Source organism: Dendrobates tinctorius, unplaced genomic scaffold (assembly GCF_039654945.1).
Source record: "Dendrobates tinctorius isolate UK_male_01 unplaced genomic scaffold, ASM3965494v1 ptg000031l, whole genome shotgun sequence".
In the NCBI taxonomy this organism is placed as follows: Eukaryota; Metazoa; Chordata; class Amphibia; order Anura; family Dendrobatidae; genus Dendrobates; species Dendrobates tinctorius.
This window is the reverse complement of record NW_027361699.1, coordinates 14,293,772-14,318,980: the sequence shown is the minus strand read 5'-3', so window position 1 is coordinate 14,318,980 and position 25,209 is coordinate 14,293,772. Positions and strand designations below refer to the sequence as shown.

The window sequence follows — 25,209 nt, the reverse complement described above, 5'->3', positions numbered from 1 at the left end:
AGAGTAATAGCCAGAAGAAACTTAGGTTGAACACCACCAACAGAAAACATGTGTGCAAAGCGTTTCTCTCGTTTAGGACAGACAGAAATAATATGCGAGGCATCTCCACAGAAAAAACACAACTTATTATGCCTTCTGAACTCCTGACGCTGCTCTCTGGACAAAACTCTATCACATTGCATAGGCTCAGACACTCGTTCAACAAGTGGCAACACCACTCGTGCAGTTTTGCGTTCGCGCAAACGCCGATCAATCTGAATGGCTAATGACATAGAATCGTCAAGACCAGAGGGAACAGGAAATCCCACCATAGTATCTTTTACGGCTTCTGACAAACCCTTCCGAAAGAGAGCAGCCAAGGCATTATCATTCCAGGTAGTAAGTACCGCCCACTTTCGGAATTTTTGACAGTACGACTCTGCAGAATCTTGACCCTGGTTCAATGCCAGCAGGGTCTTTTCAGCCTGATCAATGGCATTAGGTTCGTCATACAACAACCCCAAGGCTTGAAAAAATGCATTCACACTAGTCAGAATAGGATCATCAGGTTTCAAAGAAAACGCCCAATCCTGGGGATCGCAAAGCAGCAAAGAGATGACAATTTTAACCTGCTGCGCGGAGCTCCCCGACGAGTTAGGCTTCAAGGCAAAAAATAATTCACAATTATTTTTGAAATTCAAAAATTTAGACCGATCCCCAAAAAATACATCAGGTGTGGGAATCTTTGGTTCAGCAGTATGAGAATGAGCAAGGTAGGCGGAAATTCCCCGCACTTCCGCAGCGAGCTGCTCCACACGATCAGACAATTGCTTTATCTCCATTGAGAGAAAAAAAAATCCCCCTACGGCCTCAGAGATATAGAGGAAAAAATATACACACCTTTTTTTTTTTTTTTTACAATTCTTTCCTGCTATTGAGTACCCTAGGATCCGCGGTTCGGCGGGTGATTCTGTTATGAATGAGTCACCGTAGGAGGCAGACACAAAAATAGCAGCTAAGTCCAGAAAACCGGAGAAGTTGGCAACTATCAGATTGCAGACCCCTGAACCTAACAACACAACTAGCAGTAGCCGTGGGGGGTTCCTACGGTGCCCTAGACCCCTCGATCACAGCCGGAGAAACTAAATAGCCTAAAGACAGAAAAGGAAAACTAAACTGCCCCAGAGCAGACCCCAAAGTAAAAGGCAGCCCCCAACATATAATGACGGTGAAGCAAGATGAAAAAACACACACACAGATAGAAAGATAGGCTGAGCAAACAATGGGGCCCAAACTCACTAAAATAGGACAGGATAGGATAGGAGCTGTCTGCAATCTGCAAAAACCCTGAAAAGACATAAGCCAACAGGCTGATATGGAAAAAGGCCCTGAAGCAGCTAGGCTTCAAAAACTATATCAGCACTCAGGTATTTTCTGAAGACAGACCTAAAGGAATTCAGATCACCCCAGCAGGGAATTACAGAAATCCAGCAAAAACAAAAACAACGTACAAATGCAAACAGAAGAGCAGAAAACTTAGCTTTTGGAGAGCAGGAATTCAGACTGGTATCCAAGGATCCACAGATTAATCACCCGCAGAGCAGACGGGCGTGGACAGCCTTATATCCAGTCAGAAACTCCAGTCAGCCAATCATCATCATTAGACCCAGATGCCTGATAATCAGGCTCACTATCTTTCTTTACTAGAAGAGGGAGTTCATCGGGCCTCAGTGGTAAAGGGGAAAATGAACTCACAACACTCGTCTACAGTTTGCTCATGATCACTTGGAGGACTCTGAGACAGACTGGTTCAAGGTTCTCTGGTCTGATGAGACCAAGATCGAGATCTTTGGTGCCAACCACACACGTGACGTTTGGAGACTGGATGGCACTGCATACGACCCCAAGAATACCATCCCTACAGTCAAGCATGGTGGTGGCAGCATCATGCTGTGGGGCTGTTTCTCAGCCAAGGGGCCTGGCCATCTGGTCCGCATCCATGGGAAGATGGATAGCACGGCCTACCTGGAGATTTTGGCCAAGAACCTCCGCTCCTCCATCAAGAATCTTAAGATGGGTCGTCATTTCATCTTCCAACAAGACAACAACCCAAAGCACACAGCCAAGAAAACCAAGGCCTGGTTCGAGAGGGAAAAAATCAAGGTGTTGCAGTGGCCTAGTCAGTCTCCTGACCTTAACCCAATTGAAAACTTGTGGAAGGAGCTCAAGATTAAAGTCCACATGAGACACCCAAAGAACCTAGATAACTTGGAGAAGATCTGCATGGAGGAGTGGGCCAAGATAACTCCAGAGACCTGTGCCGGCCTAATCAGGTCTTATAAAAGACGATTATTAGCTGTAATTGCAAACAAGGGTTATTCCACAAAATATTAAACCTAGGGGTTGAATAATAATTGACCCACACTTTTATGTTTAAAATTTATTAAAATTTAACTGAGCCACATAATTTTTTGTTTTTTAAGATTTATGCATCTGTTAATAAATCCTGCTCTTGTTTGAAGTTTGAAGGCTCTAACTTATTTGCATCTTATCAAACCTGCTAAATCTGGAGGGGGTTGAATACTACTTGTAGGCACTGTATATAGATAAATAGATAGATAGATGATAAATAGATGATAGATATGAGATAGATAGATAGATAGATAGATAGATAGATAGATTATATATAGATAGATAGATAATAGATAAATAGATAGATAGGTAGATAGATAATAGATAGATAGATAGATAGATAGATAGATAATAGTTAGATAGATAATAGATAGCTAGATAGATAGATAATGATAGATAAATATGGGATAGATAGATAGATAGATAGATAGATTTTAGATTATTAGATAAATAATAGATAAATGTTTCAGGCACAGGGGTGGCGTGGGTATAATAATCACTCTGTGTATACAGTGCAGTGGCTGTGCCCCCAGAACTGACTGACAGTGGACTCCAATGCTGAGTGACTGCAGGGAGCATGGTTGCAGTCATTGCAACCGGTGACTGAAACCCATGCACTGTCAGGAGGAACAAAGTTCATTCTCTTCCAGCAGCGGAAGTCTAAGTGTGGGTCCCAGGCCTTTTCACAACGCTATTAACCTGCAGATTAACCCCATATTTGCAGGTTATTAGCATTTTTTCAGTTGTCAGGTTTCCTTTAATTTCCTCCTGGTAGCTGGCCTCTCCGCAACCTGCAGATTAACCCCATATCTGAAAGTTAATAACTAATAAAATATTAGTAAATATTATAATTTTCAAGAATTGTACTGTGTGAAGCAGAAGTGTTAGCGTTAATAATAGGTGCTATATTCACAAAAATTATTAAAAATCCGGCACTCAGTCTGGTGAAATTTATTTACAGTTTGAAACAAAGTGTATGAAAAAACATGTCGGGCCACCACAGTGACAAATGTCGCCATCCTGCAGGCGGTAACAGGCACACCTCCTCATTAGATACAAGCATATCCTTGAAATAAAAAATATGTTTGAACTTTCTGAATTCATTTGAATCTAACTAGTGTATCTAACGACCAAAACGTTTTTTCAGACACTTTGTTTCAAACTGTACACAATGCCACCAGACTGGGAGCTGGATTTGTTTGATTTTTATACATTACGAGTTGGGACCCTATCCATGCACTGGGTTAACTTCAGGGTTAACTTTTTTTCAAGCCACTATATTCCCAGTCACATAACACACTGTCCATTTCTTTGGTCTTCATTGTGCTCTTGTATGTGAGTATACAGCTATTTAAATGTTGGCTATGCAATCTAACATGGCATGCAGGATGCATAAAATTATGGTACGCATCTAAATATTGAATTTATCTCTTTTGGATCGTACAGTCATGACGCATATGCGCTCCACATCCCACTTACAATATGTGCTGTCAGTGCACGGCTCAGAGACTGCTGTATTTTGATGTTTCTAAATCACCTAAAGCTTTTATATGTCTCTGCATTCTAACCTCTATTGTGACATTTGACAAAATGCCTTTTTGATAAAGGATTTCGCAGGCTGTGATACTTTACAAAAGAGTTTGTAGGTCAATCAGCAATAAACGGAAACAACGCAGAACCTTCCTTCACCCACATGTATTTTTAACCTGTTTTTCACATGACACATCTTTTAAAATTCCTTTATCTCAACACTAATAAGCATGACAAATGTGAGAAATTAGAAGAAAACAAATAATGGGGGCACAGCATTGCACTGCCAGGTAACATGCCCTATTCAGCCTAGTGCAATAGAGACACCTTATCTACTTGCTGCTATTTTACAGCTATGTACCTGATATGCCTGCTGCACTTTATATGAGCATAAACAATCTATTTAACAGCCTCCTGATGTTCGGCCACTGTGCCTTATAAAATAAATTCATTTTTTGCTATTTGCACTGTCTTATGACTTAGGTCCTCTGTTGGTCTCTTTTACCCAGCCTACTACTGCCTTTGCATGTTTATTGAACACGGCTGTTATAATCTAGCTCTCTATTATTTCATTTTTCAGGTTTCTCTTAGTTCATGTTTGGTCATTTCAGGTTTGGTTGTTTCCTTATTTTTGAAAGAAAAGCAGTTTTTTTTCCAATGAAGCAAACATTAAATGATTCAGAAATGCACTCTATACATTGTTAATGTGGTAAAAGACTATTCTAGCTGCAAACGTGTGGATTGTAATGTAATATCTTCATAGGTGTATAGAGGCTCTTTTCCAACAACCATCACTCCAGTGTTCTTCGGGTACTTTGTGTTTGCTAACTGTGTAAGAAGGCTAATGGATGGTTAAAAAAACCTTGAAAACCTTGTGCAAGTATGTTAGCACAGCTGAAAACAGTTTGGCTGATTAGAGAAGCTATAAACCTGACTGTCATGATCCATGCTGGATTATGACAGATAAAAGCACTAGTAACCTTTTCTTTTCCCTTAAGCTGGTGGTTTTAGTTCTAGTTTTGCCCCCAGTGGCCGTTAGGGTCATTGCACTTGATGTTTTCTTTGCTTTGCCTTTTGCCCCTGGTGGTCACTGGGATTATAGCAGCTTTTGGCCCCTGATCATTTGACCATTCCCTTTTCCTATATAGGGTCACATGGTCTATGAGCAGGTGTTGGTGATATTGGTCATTTCCAACCAAGTCTGGTGGAGGAAGGAGCTATTGAGAGGAGTTCCTGGCAGTTCAGTCAGAGTCCTGGTGTGAAGGAGCTAGAGAGAGTTCCTTGCAGCTCTGACAAAGCTTGGTGAAGCAGCAGCTATTCAAGAGGAAAGCTGCATCTGGTGGTGGACTCTTTTGCTGGGAGCAAGAGCAACAGTGCAAAGCTAAGTTGTGCTATCCCTGTTTGTGACTTCCCTTATGTGTGTTTCAGTGCAGTGGTGGGATTAGTTTCTGCACTGTCCATTTCATTAGAAAGGGCTAGGTGCAGGGCGAGCTAGGGTTCATAGGTTTCAGCTCGGCGACAGGTACGGAGCCTGTATAGGGACTGTTAGGAGTGTAGACACTGGCTCAGGGGAGTGCAGGAGGTCTCCACGTCCCCGTTCCCTATAGCAGGGCCCTCCATTGTATCAGTTTCCCTGGCGTTTCCCCTTCCCCCGTGTCTTGTTTTAGTTACCGGCCTGTGGGTCGTGTCACACAGGACAGTTACACGTGCCGTGTCTTGTTGTTTTTGTTACCGACCTGCGGGTCGTGTCACACAAGACGGGTCCACGTGACACTGACCTTCCTTTGAGCTAGTTGAGAGTCTGGAGAATTACATTTGTTGGTTCCATTAATCTCTCAAAATGGCCAGAAAAAAAGAACTTTCATGTGAAACTCGGCAGTCTATTTGTCAGAGACACCACACCACACTTGCTCATAGAGCCAGTGTGCGTGTCCTGAGTACAGAAGCCATGCTAAAAGATACCTGTGGAGTGGCAGCAGCAGTGACAATGCATGCTTCAAGCTAATAGTGTCAAGGACCAGTCAGCGCTGGAAAGTAAAGAGGCACGGGACCTGCGGACACTGAAAATGAGCAAGCTTGCACAGGACCTATGGTCATGTGAACGGTCATGTGGCTGCAAGGGGGCGGGGCTTAGCGTCAGAGAAGCCAGAGAACTCAGATTCAGGCAAAACAGAAGTCATGTACAGTACAGTCAAACGAGGTACAGGAGGGATAAACAGACGGGAGGTAAGACAAAGCCAAAGGTCATACACAGGATCACAGTACAGTACCAGGGAGGAGACAGAGCGGATAATCAGGGCCAAGCAGAGATCAAAACCAAACAGACATAGGAAGTACCAGGCAGAATCCAAAGCAATATCCAGGGAACAGACCGAGTCATACACAGAGAATCATGTAACCAGAACACAGCACTAACACACTCAGGGGTCACCACACAATGCCAAGGGCGAAAGTATAACTGACAGGGATGGGAGCATCCTGAGGCTATAAGAAGCCTCCCCCAGAACCAGGGAGAGGCCACAATCATAGCCCCAGGTGTGCAGGTAAGCCTGCACCGGGATCACAACCTTTAACCCCAGAAATGCCAGTCATCAGCACTGGTTCCATACATTAACCCCACGTGTGCGAGTCAAACCCACACTGAGATTATGACACTATTCTTGTTCTTAGAAATGAAGGATATTCCATGTGAGAAATTGCGAAGAAACCAAAGATTTCCTACAACAGTGCGTACTACTCCCTTCAGAGGAGAGCACAAACAGGCTCTAACCAGAGTAAAAGAGAAGTGTGAGGCCCCGCTACACAACTGAGCAACACGACAAGTACATTAGAGTCTGTAGTTTGAGAAATCGACGCCTCACAGGTCCTCAACTGGCAGCTTCATTAAATACTACACAAAAAATGCCAGTGTCAACGTCTACAGTGAAGAGGCGACTCTGGGATGCTGGCCTTCAGGGCAGAGTGGCAAAGAAAAAGCCATATTTGAGAATGGCTAATAAAAGGAAAAGGTTAATATGGGCAAAAGAACACAGACATTGGACAGAGGAAGATTTGAAAAAAGTGTAATGGACAGACGAATCCAAGTTGGAGGTGTTTGGATCACACAGAAGAACATTTATGAGACGCAGAACAACTGAAAAGATGCTGGAAGAGTGCCTGACGCCATCTGTCAAGCATGGTGGAGGTAATGTGATGATCTGGGGTTGCTTTAGTGCTGGTAAAGTGGGAGATTTGTACAAGGTAAAAGGGATTTTGAATAAGGAAGGTTATCACTCCATTTTGCAACGTCATGCCATACCCTGTGGACAGAGCATAATTGGAGCCAATTTCATCCTACAACAGGACAATGACCCAAAGCACACCTCCAAATTATGCAAGAACTATTTAGGAAAGAAGCAGGCAGCTGGTATTCTATCTGTAATGGAGTGGCCACCGCAGTCACCAGATCTCAACCCCATTGAGCTGTTGTGGGAGCAGCTTGACCGTATGGTACCCAAAAAGTGCCCATCAAGCCAAACCAACTAGTGGAAGGGGCTTCTGGAAGCATGGGGTGAAATTTCTCCAGATTACCTCAGCAAATTAACTGATAGAATGCCAAAGGTCTGCAATGCTGTAATTGCTGCAAAGGGAGCATTCTTTGACGAAAGCAAAGTTTGAAGGAGAAAATTATTATTTCAAATAAAAATCTTTTTTTTGAACCTTGTCAATGTCTGGACTAGATTTTAAATTCATTTGGCAACTCATTTGATTAATAAAACTATGAGTTTTCATGGAAAACACAAAATTTTCTGGGTGACCCCAATCTTTTGAACGGTAGTGTATGATTAACTCTTGTGCATATATTGACTGCTTGTTGTCAGTACCCCCACATGCCATTGGATATATAGGAGCCTTCAGGACCGATTTAGTCAACCTTTAGCTATCCTCTACTTATATACTGACATCTGTGGATTCCTGCTGCCACTAATTCTCAATCTATGTTTAATCTATTTGTTTTCAAAGTAATGATGTGTGGACTCTCAGCTCGAACATGTCTTTGTACTATTTATTAGGTTCTGAATAAATGCCTACATTATGACACTGTTTTTTTAGGCTTTGGTATGTTCCCCTGGCAGACAGTTAATTTTGCATTTGTATCTCCCTTAAAAGTATATTTATTGTAAAGTTTTTATCTTTTGGATCCAATAGAGAATATTTATTGTACCCGGCATATGCTCCCTATCTTCTGTATGCTTGGGAGGTAACAAAGTGTCTTCGGCGGTCTCGAAAAATATGTTTGAGTCATCACAGCTGCATGTCTCTGCTGTTCAACAGCTGTAACACTTGCAGGGATTGGCTGTTTGTTAGGCAATCCCGGCACGTGTTGCAGCTGTCGAACAGCCGCGAGACATGCAGCCATGGAGACTCCAACATAGTATTCGAGTATGCCGTAGATACTCTGTCAGCACCCAAGCATGCTCGGATAACACCTTATGTGATCACGTTCTCTCAACACTAGTTATAATCATTACATCTTAGAGTGTATATAAAAGCTTAAACATGCACCAAAGGTAGCCAAGGAAAGAACATAGGGCTTCACAGACCCTTAGCTGTATTTTTACTGTTGAAATTCTAAGCACTGTACCATAAAAATTACCTTGAGTGCTGCCACTCTCATTATTACCCAGTAAATGCGGATTTTAATATGCCATTCAGTATTCCTTTATGACATTTATAGCCGTGCATTGCTACTCTGATCCACAAATAGGCAAATCTTTTCCTTTATATTGCACCAGAAGCAAGGTAAAGAGCATTAATCTTATTTTTGCCTTCCTTTCAATAGAAAGACCTCAAAAAATATAATGTTATACATTATATTTATGGGAATATAACTATGGATTATGTTATATATATTGTAAAATGTGCCAGGTTATATTGCAGAAATTGCTCAGAGTAGTAATGGCTTTACAAAGTGACTTTTCAGCAAAATGTAACATGAAAACACTAAAGCCTTTTTGTCGAGCTGACTTACCTTGAAATAAAAAATATGTTACAAGCAGGATTTGAGTTATCAAGTAAAAGAGATTTATCGCCTCTTCTAAAAAATGTAATGTGCAGAGATCTTCTTATTGATTAAAATGACAAGGCGGTCATTTCTTCAAACTATGAAGCTTATAAGTAAGGGTCTATGGACAGCGCCATGTGGCTACTATGAGGTCCCTAGAGAGAAGGGGCCTGTTTCTGGTTGACTTTGTCACCATTGTAGTAAGTGCTACATGTGAAGTGGAAAATGTACTCAAGTTATGAAAATGGTGTTGGGACATCAGGACCTCTTGTCATGGTTAGGGGTGCTGTATAAGCAAGTAATGTGTAAAACAGAACATACAAGAGGTCCCGTTTTTACTTTTTCTACGGAGCCACAGCCCTATATGCACATTAATGCTAACTTGTGATGAGTGAGTCTGTCAAAATGCATAAAATCACTCAAATTTGGGCAGGAAATTCGATTTGCGCTGAAAAAACCCCAGAGTATAAAAAAGGTTGTGTTCTAAAAATTAAAATATATACTTATCTTGCTGCTTACTTGTTCCGCCGATATAGCTCACTGTCCAATCATCCTCTTTGTTACTGTAGCTCCATAGTCTGCTTTTCTTCAAGTGTGGTGATGGATGTCCTCTTCTGGGTAGTCAGACTTTGATGGTGTTTTCATTGCCAATATATCTTAGTGACACCTCATAAGGTCATGTACCCCTGACAGCCGACTAATACATTGGGAAACACGTCATCATGTTCTGAAGCTATGACGTCGCAATATCAGAACATGTCACTAATGGGAATCTGTCAAAAAGTTTTTGCTACGTAATCTGAGAATAACATGATGTAGGGGTTAAAACACTCAGGTCAGCGATGTGTCACTTGTCAGGCCTATGTTCTGTTGTTTACTTACAATGAAGGTTCTATCACTAAGACATTATCATTGACAAGTCATGTGCTGACAAGACTGCTAGTATGACACCTCCTCCTCTACTGATAAACAGCTCACTGTCAATATACAATGTTCACAGAATGCTATAGTGTAGGTGGTTTTAGCATTCTGAGCTCTGCTGCATTGCTACATCTTAGAACTCTGAGTCAGGATGGTTGCACCGAGTATACTAAGTGATACATTGCTGGAATCAGGGTCTCTTTTCCTACATCATACTGCTCTGAGATGAGGTAGCAAACATCTTGTGACAGATTCCCTTTAAGGTCATGTCAGCAATGGAGTGTCTGCGAAGATTAAAAACCAGGAGAAGGACATCAAGAATAAAGGGGTCACTTGGAGACACAAGTAGAATTTAGGTAACAGAACGGAGATGCAGTGGTAGGAAATGTGAACAGTGATTTGACTACAGGCTTTTTTAAACCCCTTCTCTATCCATAAGAATCCAGCAAAATGAAGGCCAGCTGAAAGCTATTTTGCTTAATTAGCTGTAATTAAGTAATTAAAAAAAACTAAAATTCTGGCCAATCCATTTATTTTGTACAAAATTGGAGGTAAATTAAATTTTCCACAAACTGATTTAGTCATCATCATATTTAATATTCAAAATATGAGCTAAAAAAATCTTTAAAACTAATCATACCACTGACTCTTGTCTGTATCAAAATAATTGATTACATAGTATTGTTTAAATAGTTTTCTGGTTTCCGAGACTCCAGTCTCAAGGCACAGTTTGTTTTACACAAAAAATTGTGCTTTTCATACCTTCCCCATGTCCAGTGATGAGTCTCTGATGCTGCTTGCAGTGTCTACCTGTATAAATATGCCTTTACTTTCTAATGGATTCTCGTTCTGTATACTTAGCTGAATGACAATATCTGGCTCATAATTGAATGGAAGCCAACATCTTTTCTTATTCATAATCAAAGCTTTTTTTTTATTGTAACATTATTTATAATGCAAATTAAACTGTAAATATAATGCATATTATTTTAAGAGTGTACAACATATCATTGCAGATAGATGTACACACTCATCTATTGTTAGACTCGCTCTCCTATTAACTATGCTATTGTTAAAATAAATTGGATTTCATTGGAGCCTTTTTAAATAACAATACATTTCATCCTGCTTAGATAAATTGTTGTTACCCATAATTTATTTGGAAATGTGCTTTCTACTTAGCGGGACTTTAAACTAAAACATTTCAATTTATTACATCATGTGGCTAATGACCTAGACTGAGTAAACTAAGGGTACCGTTACACGTAGCGACGCACCAACGATTCTGACAACGATACGATCTGGCTAAGATAGTTTGTGCATCACTAGTAAGCAGTCATACAGGCCGATCTTCAAAACGACGCATCAGCGATCAGCGATGTCATTAACGACCACGGTGATCGTTGGTACCGTGTCACACACTGTGTATAATAGCGAATCAGACTTTGAATAGGCGTCCTTCAGCGCTATCTATATGAGTTCGGAGTCGCCAACGAGATCGCTCGTCGTTGATAAGGGGGGTCAATCACAGCGATGCATGCTGGTCAGCGTGACGCCAGCGATCAAAAAATGATCCTGAACGTTCGCGAACGATCAGCGACATCGCAGCAGGGAGCCGGTCGTTTCCGCTTGTCACACTTAGCGAGATCGCTAGCGATGTCGCTGTTGCGTCACAAAATCGTTGTCGCTTCAGCGATATCGCTAACGATCTCGCCGTGTGTAACGGGGGCTTAAGGCATGGTTCCTGAAAGGAACATAGTTTGCTATGAACATACTAGTATTTATTACAGGGTTTGTAAAATCACTACTGTTCGAACAAAGTAGGCCAGCTTGCCATTCCGAAGGAAGGAAAGTTCTGGTTTAAACAACTGTAAACGGTGCTCGGATGGCCGAGACGGCATCAAGCAGCTTTGGTAAAACTGGCTGGCATCAAGTAGTTTTGTTTATCAAAAGGTTTTCATAAACATTAGAAGAAAAAGCACAAGGTTTTCCAACCCAAAAGATACAAGGCTTTTAAGTATGGAATACTTGGTCAATCCATTGTGTGGTATTAGCCATAGGAAAGGCATTGGTCAAATAAAAACATTCAAAGGATGAGTCTGTGGCCAATCACTGAGCCATTGATAGTTTTAATAAAGATATAATAAATTGAACATTTTAAGCAGTATCCCTCTGACAAGCATATATTTTTCTTCTAGTTTGTATAACCCTAATTTGAATTAAACATTGAGGGTTTTACTATTTATTGCCTCTGTAATCAACTTGTTCAACAATAGGCCGAAATGTAATTTTTTTCTCCTTAGTAGAGGTGATCCTCTAGTGAACTCTTTATAGGCTTAAAGGGGATTTCTCATGAGCAAAGTTAATTTTAATCAACATTTTAATTAATAAATCTTTGAATAATAATAATAATAATAATAGTAATAATAATAAACCAGACGTGTTTAAAAAAATGTTCATGTGCTGAGATAATCTTATAAATGTGCCCCTGCTTTGTACTGTGTAATGGCTGTGACTGACCGTACAGGAACATGGTCTGATCATACCACAGCTCCTGGGCAGGGCAGGACACAAAACAGAGTATACAGACAGAACAGTGCGGGATCATAGCAAATTCTTTCTTTGAGGTAAAACATATATACATGCAGTGACATGTTTTACCGAACAGAAAGAATCAGCTGTGACCCCAAGCTGTCCTGTCTGTATACCCTTTTGTTTCCTCCCCTGCCCAGGAGCTGTGGTATGATCAGACCATGTCCCTGTACGGTCAGACACAGCCATTAGCCATTACACAGTACACAGCAGGGGCACATGTATAAGATTATCTCAGCACAAAATTTTTTTAATACATCCAATTGTGGAAATTATTATTATTCCAAGATCTCTTAATTAAAATGAACTTTTCTCATGTTAAACCACTTTAAGGTCAGTAATTAGATCAACGCTAACTAAAGGGGATGGTAGCATCATCTAATATTAAAACACAATAATACTAGTCACAACAATCCCTACAATTTTTTTAGACAATTTGACAAAACATACATTTTCATTAAAGTAAATGTTACATTTTCGACCATCAGCATAAAATTAAAAAAATAGCTTCTGAAGATTTTTCGAAATAAGCTAATATATTATGGGGAATAATACTATTTCTTGTTCCTACATGTTTTCTATACTGCAGTTATTCCTGTACAGGGTCTACTGCAGATATTCAGTTGTCGCTGAGCTATTGGGTGGAGACTAGCTGCTATAATACCTTGCATACACTGCACAAGCAACAGAAGGATTCCTGCTTTTCTTTCTCTTTGTAACACACAGACAGAAGCAGCAGCTTGGAGAATATCATACTGCAGCACTGAGTAGTGTAGATCTGAATCTAGTACTGAGGTTCCATAAACACTTACTAGAAAGCTGTAGCACATGCTTGTGTCTGTGCCAGTTGTAACCCTAAACCTTATTATGCAGGTGGTCCATCTGGTTTTGACCAAGAATGCCTTGAGTTATTTTTCACAGTTATTTTTCACAGTGAACAAAAGGCATAAGAGGCAGGGTAAGGAGAAAAAAATGGTTCATAATTGGTAGAAGCAGATTTTCCTGAGAAGATATATTACAAAGTTTGTTATATTCGCTTGTACTGTTGATTGATGCAAACTTTGTTTAATTGAAAGTGACCTTTTAAGAAAAAAACAATGATTTTCAATAACATTTGCAGAGCCAATCTTACTTAACAAGCCATGTCATCACGAGGCAGGGGTATACAGAAGCTGGCAAAGATCCATGCAAGGTCACCATGCCCTGCCTTGCCAGGGGAGGTAGGGAATTTTAACCTTGCAAAGAGTACTTTTTTAGGAGTTTCAATTCCGCAGTAAATCATCAACCAGAGGGCAACATAGATTGACATGTTGAAAATTCAAAATCTGTTGTACTGGTCAATTTCTGAGTGGGTTCCACACTGATTTTCTTATATAGCATGTGGATGAGATTTGATAAAGTCACATCCACTTTACTGCTACTTAAATACACTTTGGATTTCCTGCCTGGAAAATATAATCTAAATATCCAAAGAGGATCTAATCAGTCTCACTTACCCTACTTGCTCTTTGAAGACATAAAGCAAATCTAGGCAGCTATATCTTATAGGTGGCTGGTTCTAAGACTATTGTTATTGCTGAGAAACAATAAAGTCTTTAAAAAAGCAAAAGACAATCGATCATACCATTTTATACATTTTAAATAAGGATACAGCTATCTTTCTTATAGTTGACATTATGTCAAGAATATTTCAAATTTGAGCTCATCTCCAATTCTAAATATTTAAAAATCTTTAGTTTTCATATCATTTATAAGCATAATCAAGTACCATATAAGTAACATACCACAAAAATCATCCAAACAGGACAAGAAATAATACATTAAAATATATATAAATGCCATGTGGACGTACCTTAATTTCAAATGTTTTCTCATCTGAAAAAGAGACAAAAAGAATTTTCATAAATCATTTTCCTCTTAAAGTTTCATAGTAAATCCAGTTAAACTCACATTTTTAGAACATACAGTACTAACTGTTCATCTGAATGTTAAAGTACAGGTGCATCATTGTCAAAGTACAAAAAGAGATTTCACAGAAATGCATTGCGATCAGGTCCACAGATGGACTTTATACCTAATGGAATAAAGTGATTGTCAAATTCAGAATGGTACTCGTCCTACAATAACAAAATCCATTAATGTTGGACACATCTCTAAATTCCTGATAGAATACATCTATTGTAGATAGAAAGTGATTATAGCATTTATAGTCAACTGTTGACAGGAATCATGCATTCTTCGTTACGCCAGAGATTAGTAGGGTATTTCTTTGCTTTTTCTTCCACAGAAAGGTATCAACATGTATTTTTTTTTTTAAAAGCATCATTCTTTAACAAAATGCTCAATTTATTTATTTTTAGGTCATTTAGATGGCACAATTTAATTGGTCTATTAAGGATTTCTGTGATAATTTATGGCAGTTAACTCTCTTAGTTTTCTAATTAGAAAGGTGGCTTCAAAAGAAACTTTTAAGTCCCACATAAAATCTAGACGAACATCAGGCAAATCTGCTGATATTGACAGGTTTGAACAATAATCTGTGTCAAATCTCCTTTAACAGATGATGATCAGGAAGATAAGGATCCAGGCTGTCCAATTTTTGACTGCGAATATTTTTTTCTACAGGAGATAAACTGCCACTAGAGGAGTCAAGCACTGAGCATCACAAAGAGAACACAAAAGACCTTGGTCGAGTGAGCACTTTTGTGAATGGGAGAGTCAAGAGAGAAAGGTGCCAGACAAATGGAAACTATTTCATATGGGGTGCCTTACTCTGGAGGACCTGCAAAACTCAATAATTACACAGACAAAATACTGCCCTTTGGACAACATGCATGCATTTCTTGTGACAATGTTGTAGAGAAATTAAACACTTAATAGTTGGGCACTGTTATTTGCTTCTGTCTGTTAGACACTTCAACACTGGAATTGTCCAAATAGGTCAACTCTACTATGAGCAATTTAAATTTACTTTTTAAATAACTAGAATACTTCTATATATAAAAGTAAATATTGCAAACAATGGTATTTGTGTCTTCAGAAAGATACTTAAAAGGGTATTCCAGCCTAAACAAGTTATGACTTCACTTAACTCCATAGACCATAACTGTTAGATGGATGTGGTTTTCCCACTTCTTAGACCACAAGACCATGGACAGAATGTGTTAAATTAAGCAGCAAGTGACACATGTGCCCTGTAACTCTGTTTATTGGTATGGTAATGACAAAGTAAGCCAAGTACAGTATTTGACTATTTTTGGCTATCTTCAGTGTCATGTATTTAAATGGATTTGAAGGGTGCATGAGTGTCATTCTGCACTAATTTGCTAGAAGAACTAAAGGGAACATGATGACAAATAAAAATTTCTCTCCAACTATTGGTTGAGATCCCAGCTATGGGAGTTACACATGTCTAAGGCTAATTTCACACTTGCTTTTTTTTGCAGCGCGTTTTTCCCGCAAAAAAACGCATTGAAAAAACGCATACAAACGCATACAAATGCTGCGTTTTTTTCAAGCATTTTTTTGAGCATGCATGAAAAAAACGCAGCGTTTTTATGCGTTTGTATGCGTTTTTAGTGCGTTTTTACCGCGTTTGTGTTTTTTTCCAACATTAGGTGGCCCCTCACACTAACCCAAACCATGACTTTACTAACCCTAACCCTGACCCTAACCCTGACCCTAACCCTGACCCTGACCCTAACCCTAACCCTGACCCTAACCCTGACCCTAACCCTGACCCTAACCCTAACCCTGACCCTAACCCTGACCCTAACCCTAACCCTAACCCTGACCCTAACCTGACCCTGACCCTAAACCCTAGCTAACCCTAACCCTTAACCAAACCATACTAACCCTAACCCTGACCCTGACCCTGACCCTAAACCCTAGCTAACCCTAACCCTTAACCAAACCATACTAACCCTAACCCTACCCCCTAGCTAACCCTAACCCTAGCCCTAAACCCCCTTAACTAACCCTAACTCTAACCCAAACCCCTAAATTCCATTGTCCAACTAATGGTAAAAAAAAAAACGCATGCACAAAAAAACGCATACATAAGCATGCCAATGCGCACATATGCGCACCCATAGACTTATAATGGGTGTCTTGCTGTAAAAAAACGCATTGCGTGCGCATGCGTTTTTTTGAGGCAAGTCGGACGCCCAAAAAATGCAACAGGATGCATTTTGTGCGCCCGAGCGCATACCGCAAAAAAACGCATGCGCGGAAAAACGCATACAAACGCATGTGTATGCGCACATAAGCGCATCCCATGCAAAGTATAGGAAAAAAAAACGCATGCGTTTTTTAGCGCTAAAATCCCGCGAAAAAAAAACGCAAGTGTGAAACCAGCCTAACACTGAGCAGTCGATTAGAGTCTTTTAACTTTTTTAAATCCTCACACACTTTCAAACATCTGTTGCCAGAATGCTCATTTTGACAATAACTTTCTCTCAGACTTCCCACCACAATACATATACAGGTTTGGTTTGGCCAAGCATACTTGGATGAGTAAGACACTGTCAAACATGTGAGAAAAATAGTTAGAATTTAACATGTTAGAATTCTATCATTTTCTCCCCTGACATCATCTCTGAAAAGTTAGAAGGTTACCAAACAGATAATTTAGTCAGCTGGACTGTTAAAATCAGTGGTTTTAAGGTAACTTGTAATCGGAACTGTGAACAGCAAGATATAAAAATATGGGTTTGTGGAAAAAATATGTATAACTTGCATTGTATTCATTGAAATCCCTGATGTCTGCTTGCCTATGAGTCTAGTGGGTGGTCCTACTCAGTGGTGACAGTGATCTCTGCAGTCACAGAAAGGACTGTCAATTACAGAGAAAGACCATCCACGGGACTCATATGACTACTATTACCTAGGACTTCAATGAATAAAGTGTAAGTTAACTGAGGTTTCCTCAACAAAATCATTTATCATTATGCTCAACTTCCACCTCTTTTTACATTGCTGATGAGTGCAAATGAACAAAATATAAATGACACTGAAACTTTAAAAAAAAAATGTTATCCATCTGATCTGCTCCTCCTGGTCTAAAGCAATTTGCGTATAGATCAGATACCATTTTCAGCATGGCAGGTTCCATTTAATTAATCTCTCATATGTATAGTTGCCTTTAAAGTTTAGAAAATGGTATTACAATATACCCCAAGAAATACAGATCACATATAGAGTGACATGTAAAAGTTTGGGCAACCTTGGTCGAAACAGTTATGCAAGTTGAAGACGATCTCTAAATATATATATACAGTGGGGAAAAAAAGTATTTAGTCAGTCAGAAATAGTGCAAGTTCCACCACTTAAAAAGATGAGAGGCGTCTGTAATTTACATCATAGGTAGACCTCAACTATGGGAGACAAACTGAGAAAAAAAAATCCAGAAAATCACATTGTCTGTTTTTTTTTCATTTTATTTGCATATTATGGTGGAAAATAAGTATTTGGTCAGAAACAAGCAATCAAGATTTCTGGCTCTCACAGACCTGTAACTTCTTCTTTAAGAGTCTCCTCTTTCCTCCACTCATTACCTGTAGTAATGGCACCTGTTTAAACTTGTTATCAGTATAAAAAGACACCTGTGCACACCCTCAAACAGTCTGACTCCAAACTCCACTATGGTGAAGACCAAAGAGCTGTCAAAGGACACCAGAAACAAAATTGTAGCCCTGCACCAGGCTGGGAAGACTGAATCTGCAATAGCCAACCAGCTTGGAGTGAAGAAATCAACTGTGGGAGCAATAATTAGAAAATGGAAGACATACAAGACCACTGATAATCTCCCTCGATCTGGTGCTCCACGCAAAATCCCACCCCGTGGGGTCAGAATGATCACAAGAACGGTGAGCAAAAATCCCAGAACCACGCGTGGGGACCTAGTGAATGAACTGCAGAGAGCTGGGACCAATGTAACAAGGCCTACCATAAGTAACACACTACGCCACCATGGACTCAGATCCTGCAGTGCCAGACGTGTCCCACTGCTTAAGCCTGTACATGTCCGGGCCCGTCTGAAGTTTGCTAGAGAGCATTTGGATGATTCAGAGGAGTTTGGGGAGAATGTCCTATGGTCTGATGAAACCAAACTGGAACTGTTTGGTAGAAACACAACTTGTCGTGTTTGGAGGAAAAAGAATACTGAGTTGCATCCATCAAACACCATACCTACTGTAAAGCATGGTGGTGGAAACATCATGCTTTGGGGCTGTTTCTCTGCAAAGGGGCCAGGACGACTGATCCGGGTACATGAAAGAATGAATGGGGCCATGTATCGTGAGATTTTGAGTGCAAACCTCCTTCCATCAGCAAGGGCATTGAAGATGAAACGTGGCTGGGTCTTTCAACATGACAATGATCCAAAGCACACCGCCAGGGCAACGAAGGAGTGGCTTCGTAAGAAGCATTTCAAGGTCCTGGAGTGGCCTAGCCAGTCTCCAGATCTCAACCCTATAGAAAACCTTTGGAGAGAGTTGAAAGTCCGTGTTGCCAAGCGAAAAGCCAAAAACATCACTGCTCTAGAGGAGATCTGCATGGAGGAATGGGCCAACATACCAACAACAGTGTGTGGCAACCTTGTGAAGACTTACAGAAAACATTTGACCTCTGTCATTGCCAACAAAGGATATATCACAAAGTATTGAGATGAAATTTTGTTTCTGACCAAATACTTATTTTCCACCATAATATGCAAATAAAATGAAAAAAAAACAGACAATGTGATTTTCTGGAATTTTTTTTCTCAGTTTGTCTCCCATAGTTGAGGTCTACCTATGATGTAAATTACAGACGCCTCTCATCTTTTTAAGTGGTGGAACTTGCACTATTGCTGACTGAATAAATACTTTTTTTCCCCACTGTATATATATATATATATATATATAGAGAGAGAGAGAGCGAGAGAGAGAAACATATATATATAGATAATCTTTTTTTTTTTCATTTTAAAAATTACAAAAAGGGAAATGGGCCTATGCAAAAGTTTAACTTTCACCAAGGTTTCAGATCTTAGTTAGCCTGTTAGGGGTATGACTTGTTCATTATCATCATTAAGAAAGGCCACATGATGCAAATTTCCAAGGTTTATAAATACACAGCCTCCTCTAAACTTGTGCCAAAAAAGTCAATCAGCCATGGGTTCTTCAAAGCAGCTGCCTAGCACTCTGAAAATAAAAATGGTGGTGGCTCACAAAGGAAGAGAAGGCTATGAGAAGATAGCAAAGCATTTTCAAGCTGCCCTTTCCTCAGTTTAAAGTGTATTTAAGAAATGATAGTAAACAGGAACAATGGAGGTCAAGATAAGGTATGAAAGACTAAGCAACATTTCGGTGAGAGCTGCTCGTAGGATTGCTAGAGAGACCAATAAGAACTGACTGCAAAAAACCTAAAGAAAGATTTAGCAGACACTGGAGTTGTTTTACATTGTTCTACTGTTCAGATACACATGCTGAAATATGGACTTCATGGAAGCATCCTCAGAAGAAAACCTCTCTTGTGTCCTCACCACAAATTTCAGTGTCAGAAGTATTCAAAAGAACATACAGTATAAGTAAACAAGATGCATATTGGAAACAATTCATGTGGACCGATGAGGTTAAAATAGAACTCTGGCCACAATGATCAAAATATGTGTGGAGAAAAAAGGGCAGAGAATTTCAGGATAAGAAAATCTTGTATAAAAAAGGGGAGAAGCCAGCTGTAATGATAAGTAAGATATGACTTCTGGAACCCTCCAGAAGCTTCCATTCTCTGAGACTTTGCCTGTCACATAGCTGCAAACCCCCCTTACTCACATCGCAGCTATATGCCTGCTTGTAACCCTACACCAGATGCTTCCTGTGCAAACATTCTCCTCACCACAGCTAAGGAATGTTAATTAGCTAAGAGGAAAGAATGTCATTGTTTGAAGCAACATGTGGCTGAATATAAGTATGGGTAATATTCAAGAGGCTGAATCTCAAAAACCATATGTGGCAGAGACATGAAAATTACATTTCTGCAAAATGCATTAACCCAGCGTTCGGGCCCCTAATTTTCACAGTTCCAGCACCCACAGAACCCGAGAACTGGATTCCTCCTAAACAGTGTGACATAATTACTGCATGTTTGGTCTTTAACTATTGTCTGCGACAGGCTAAAGAGAATGATACCATGTGCATGTTTATACGAAGTACCCTCTGCGAGATATAGTAATTATAAGTTTTGTAGTTAGAATTGTAACTCCTAGAGCAGGGGGAGGAACATACCAGATGGCCCCTTTTATGATGTCACAATCCCAAAGCTATAAGGTATTCCCTCCAAAAAATCAGTCATTCGAGCTGGAGGTTTGATGCCAAAAGGACCCCAGATGCAGGGCAACATGTGGCCCTGCCTCCCCACATGGTTAGCCTAAAGACCATCTAAGCAACTGTAAGTGTTGAATCTCTATGTTAATCCCTTTTATTTTATATTTGCATTGTACATATCTAATGTCTCAACTTTGTAACATCTTTTATCTGTGTAATCACTGCCCGCCTTTTGGGAATAAATTATAAAACTTAATAGTCTGTCTTCATGCTCTAAAAACGAACACGTGCCTTTAAGATAATTGCTACTGAATTGGGTTGGTTTTGAACCCCTCTATTAAGTTTAAAACTTAATCAGAGAAACTCTGGAGCTGGTGTCGACAAAATGTGATCTGGGCCCTTGGTACTGCTGAGAGTGACGGAAGGGATTTTATAAGCTAATTGGGTGGCTGCGGCCAGAGCATTTTAGAATTCCCTCACTGCAGCGTGCCGGGTGGCTAAACCTCAATGAAGCAGCCGGCCAGTGACCAATTATCCCAGGTGCAGTTCCCTGACTTACCTGAGGGCAAGGGGGGCGCCGGAGAGCTGTGAGTTCCAAAGTGGAACTGAAAAGTTTCATGAAGTATTGTGGGCAGTGGTGGGACATAAATTGTTAGGGCAAGACTAGCTTGCTGTTTTTTATCACATGGTGCCAGCAGTGGGATAACTAGGATAAGCCCCCCTGTGCCTGTGATAGCCATGTGTCAGCAGTGAGTCGCATCCCTCCATAGGTGACATACCGGTGTTAGCAGTGGGATCGTGACACCAGCGCTGCCTATGGTCAGAACGCAATACATAAAGTGCATATGCACATATTGATTTCTAACTGTACTTTAAAATGAGACATCTAGCAAACAATTGATCAATTCTTTGAGCCACCCCTCCACGCCAAGGCATTCTCATATGGGGCAGTCCTACTCTACATTTTTTATATTCGCTGTGCCATTATGGCCTCCTAAATGTATTAAAAGCAAGACTATATTAAATGCAAAATGTATCTGAAGTGTTTCTGAATCATTCCCATGGCACCAGAAAGGGCAAGCGCAGATAAAGACTGACCAGGTCCGGACATTGACATTTTAGATCTAACCTCCACACTGCCAAATCAGTAATCACAGATTATTTCTGTCTTTATTGTGATTGATTTAGGCTGCTGTACACATATACAGCAGCCCTACCCTACCCCAGGCTCTATTTGATTGTGCACCTGTGTCTGGGCCTGTTTCATCCTTCATCTGTGGTTGCTGGTTTGGCAGTGTGGAGGTTAGATCTGAAATGCCCATGTACGGACGAAGCAGTGACCAGTGAGGCCGAGATTCTTGAGTTGGGGGTTTCTGAGGGGAATTTTGGGACTGCTCAAATGAAGGATCTTACTTTAAAAAATGTGTTTGACAATGTGACTGTGATAAATGGGGTTGCTCAAGAGTCAGGGGCTAATACCAGGTTTCCATATTTCACTTTAAATTTATCGGATCACTCAACCTAGAGGGGTAGTGATAGAGCAGTTGTTTGTGTCGGGACCCTATAGGCATAGGGTATTTTATCTGACCCATTCTCATGTCTTAGGTGGGCATCTGGGAGTCAACAAGGCTAAAGAGCAGGTCCCTCAGTGGTTCTACTGGCCTGGATGTCACTGAGACATTGTTAATTTCTACTGATTCTGCCCTACATGTCAGTTAACTGCTCCTGTATCCCATTTCCGCTGTCTCTTAGTGCCATTGCCCATAATTGAAGTCCCATTTGTCCGAATTGCCATGGACCTGGTTGGGTCCTAAGTAAAGTTTGCCAGGGGTCATCAATACATACCAGTGGTAATGGACAATGCAACACGGTACTCACAGGCAGTACCACTGAGAAACTCCTCTGCAAGTATTAAAGCACAAGAGCTATTTCATATTTTTTCCCAGACAGACCTGCCAAAAGAGATCCTGATGGACCAAGGGACACTGTTCATGTTCAAGGTAATGATGGAGTTATGTAAGGCCTTCCAGATTACCCAAATCAGGACATGAATGTACCTTCCACAGACGGACAGCCTAGTGGAGAGATACATCAATCAGAGAGAAGAAAGCTGTACCAAGTGTACCACATCAACTTTCTTAAACTGTGGTGAGATAGGGAACCGGTGGAGGCTACATGCTTGGGGGTAAGTCCTGAAGCCAGGGTCGAGGATATTACAGTGGCAGAGAAACTCTGGCCCAGAAACAAAAGTGCAGTGAGCTGCTTCAGCGTAACCGGAACATGTTTACAGAGTAGCCAGGTTGTATGCAAGTTGTGGAGCACAAAATCCTGACTGAGCTGCATGTGAGGGTGAACCAAAGGCCCTATTAGAATCCCGAAGCTCACCGCAAGGTGATCTCCAAGGAGCTGAGGAGACTGTTGAGCCTGGGCATTATCGAGGAGTCAAACAGCGGCTGGTCTAGCCCTATTAACCTGGTGCCAAAACCGGATGGAGTGGCACTTCTGTAATAACTTCAGAAAGCTAACTTAGGAATCCAATTTGGATGCATATCAGATGTTCCAGGTTGATGAGCTCATTGAGAGGTTAGGGTCAGCCAGATATACCACCCTGGACCTAAAGAAAGGGTACTGGCAAATTCTTCTGTCCCCAAGTGCCATGGAGAAGACGGCCTTCTCTACACCTGATGGGTAATTTCAGTATACCCGGATGCCATTCAGACTATAGGGAGCCAAAGCTGCCTTCCAGAGGGCCATGTACCTGATCCTAGCCTCTCAAAAAAAGTACACTGCTGCTTATTTGGAGGACATCATGATCTTCAGCCCCAATTGGGGAGGTTATCTTCAGAAGGTCCAGGTAGTACTGTATGGTCCAAGCAGGATTTACCATAAACCCAAAGAAGTGCACCCTGGGAAAAGAGGAGGCAAAATACTTGGGCTACATCATTGGAAAGGGGGAAATAAAGGCAAAAATCGATAAGTTGAAAAGAACTATGCTATCAAAGAGAAAGAGTGCTTGGCCATCAAGCGGCCAATCGACATCCTGAGATACTACCTGTTAGGCAAGAAGTTCAGCCTAGTGTCAGATCATAAACCCCTGAGATGGATGAGGGGAAAGAATGCCCAGTTGACTAAGTGGTTTCTAACATTCCATGACTCTAGTTTTCATGTAGAATACAGGCTCGGGAAGTTACATGATAAAACAGATGCCCTATCCATACTCCCCTGTTAAGCAAGTTAAAGTGTCAAAACTCCTGGCTTTGGGTAGAATATGTAACAAAGTCACTGGTAAGGTGCAGAAGGGGAGATAGGTTTTGCTGCACTAATGGCTTCAGTGATATAAAACCCAGAGGTTTTGCTTCAGCACATTAAGTACTGCGAGGGGTTAACAGTAGAGTTGAGCGAAACTGGTCGGTCAAATTCATAAGTCGCCGACTTTCGCTAAAGATGGATTTTGCCGATCGAAACCCGACCATAGCATGAGGTCGGCCATGAGGTCACCGACCCGCGCGTCAAAGTCGTCTTTCCCATGATGCTTCCCCAGCGCCTTTTCTCAGCCAATCATCAAGGACGCACACTATGGGCAACGCGATGACATCGGCAGCGGCCACCACCATCTTAGAGAAGGGCATTCGTGTGATTGGCTTGCTTTGTGTGTCGTCAGTGGCTATAAAAGCCCTGACCACCGACCGCCAATTTACTTCTGCCGATCTTAGCATAGGGAGAGGTTGCTGTCGCTGATTCTCAATAGGGAGAGCGTTAGGCAACAAAGAAAAAAAACTGTGCTTCTTCTGATAGCGATTTCAACTGTACAGTTAGTGTGCAGTGACAGGGGAGGATTTTTGTGTGTGCAGCAGCGCTGGTGGTTATTAGGCTGCTTTATAAGGCTACCTGATAGCTGCATTGCTGTGTGCACACTGCTGTGCAGACTGCTTTTTTAAAAGCAAAAAAACTTTTATTCTGATTTTCTGCACAGTTACAGAGCATTCATTTTTTCACACACCGTATAGAGGTGTACGATCCTCACACACTACCGTGTACCGGCTGGTATCACAGACATATACATGCTATCTGTGTGTGACTCCGTAAAAAAATAGATGTAGATTTTAAATTTTCCATACATACACCGTATAGAGCTGTCCACTTCTCAAACAGTATTGTATATCTGCTGTTTGTATTGCGGTCAAATCTATATAGAGACAGCATGTGTGTGAGACTCCGTAAATACATATTCGGACATTTCAATTTTTCCATACACCATATAGAGCTGTCTGCTTCTCAAACAGTATCGTATATCTGCTGTTTGATAACGGTCAAATCTATGCAGAGACAGCGTGTGTGTGTGACTCTGTAAAAAAATAGATGGAGATTTAAAATTTTCCATACATACACCGTATAGAGCTGTCTGCTTGTCAAACAGTATCTATA

At 40.8% G+C, this 25,209-nt stretch overlaps 1 protein-coding gene across 39 annotated transcripts in view; it reads right to left on the bottom strand.

Annotated features, from left to right (window-relative positions):
• PTPRD (protein tyrosine phosphatase receptor type D) overlaps positions 1–25,209 on the bottom strand; it is a 2,878,718-nt gene that overhangs the window by 2,473,145 nt on the left and 380,364 nt on the right. For all 39 annotated transcript variants that reach the window (XM_073572185.1, XM_073572197.1, XM_073572187.1 and 36 more), the window contains exon 3: positions 14,331–14,353. The gene's annotated coding sequence lies outside the window, so the exon portion shown is untranslated. The remainder of the gene's footprint in view (positions 1–14,330; positions 14,354–25,209) is intronic.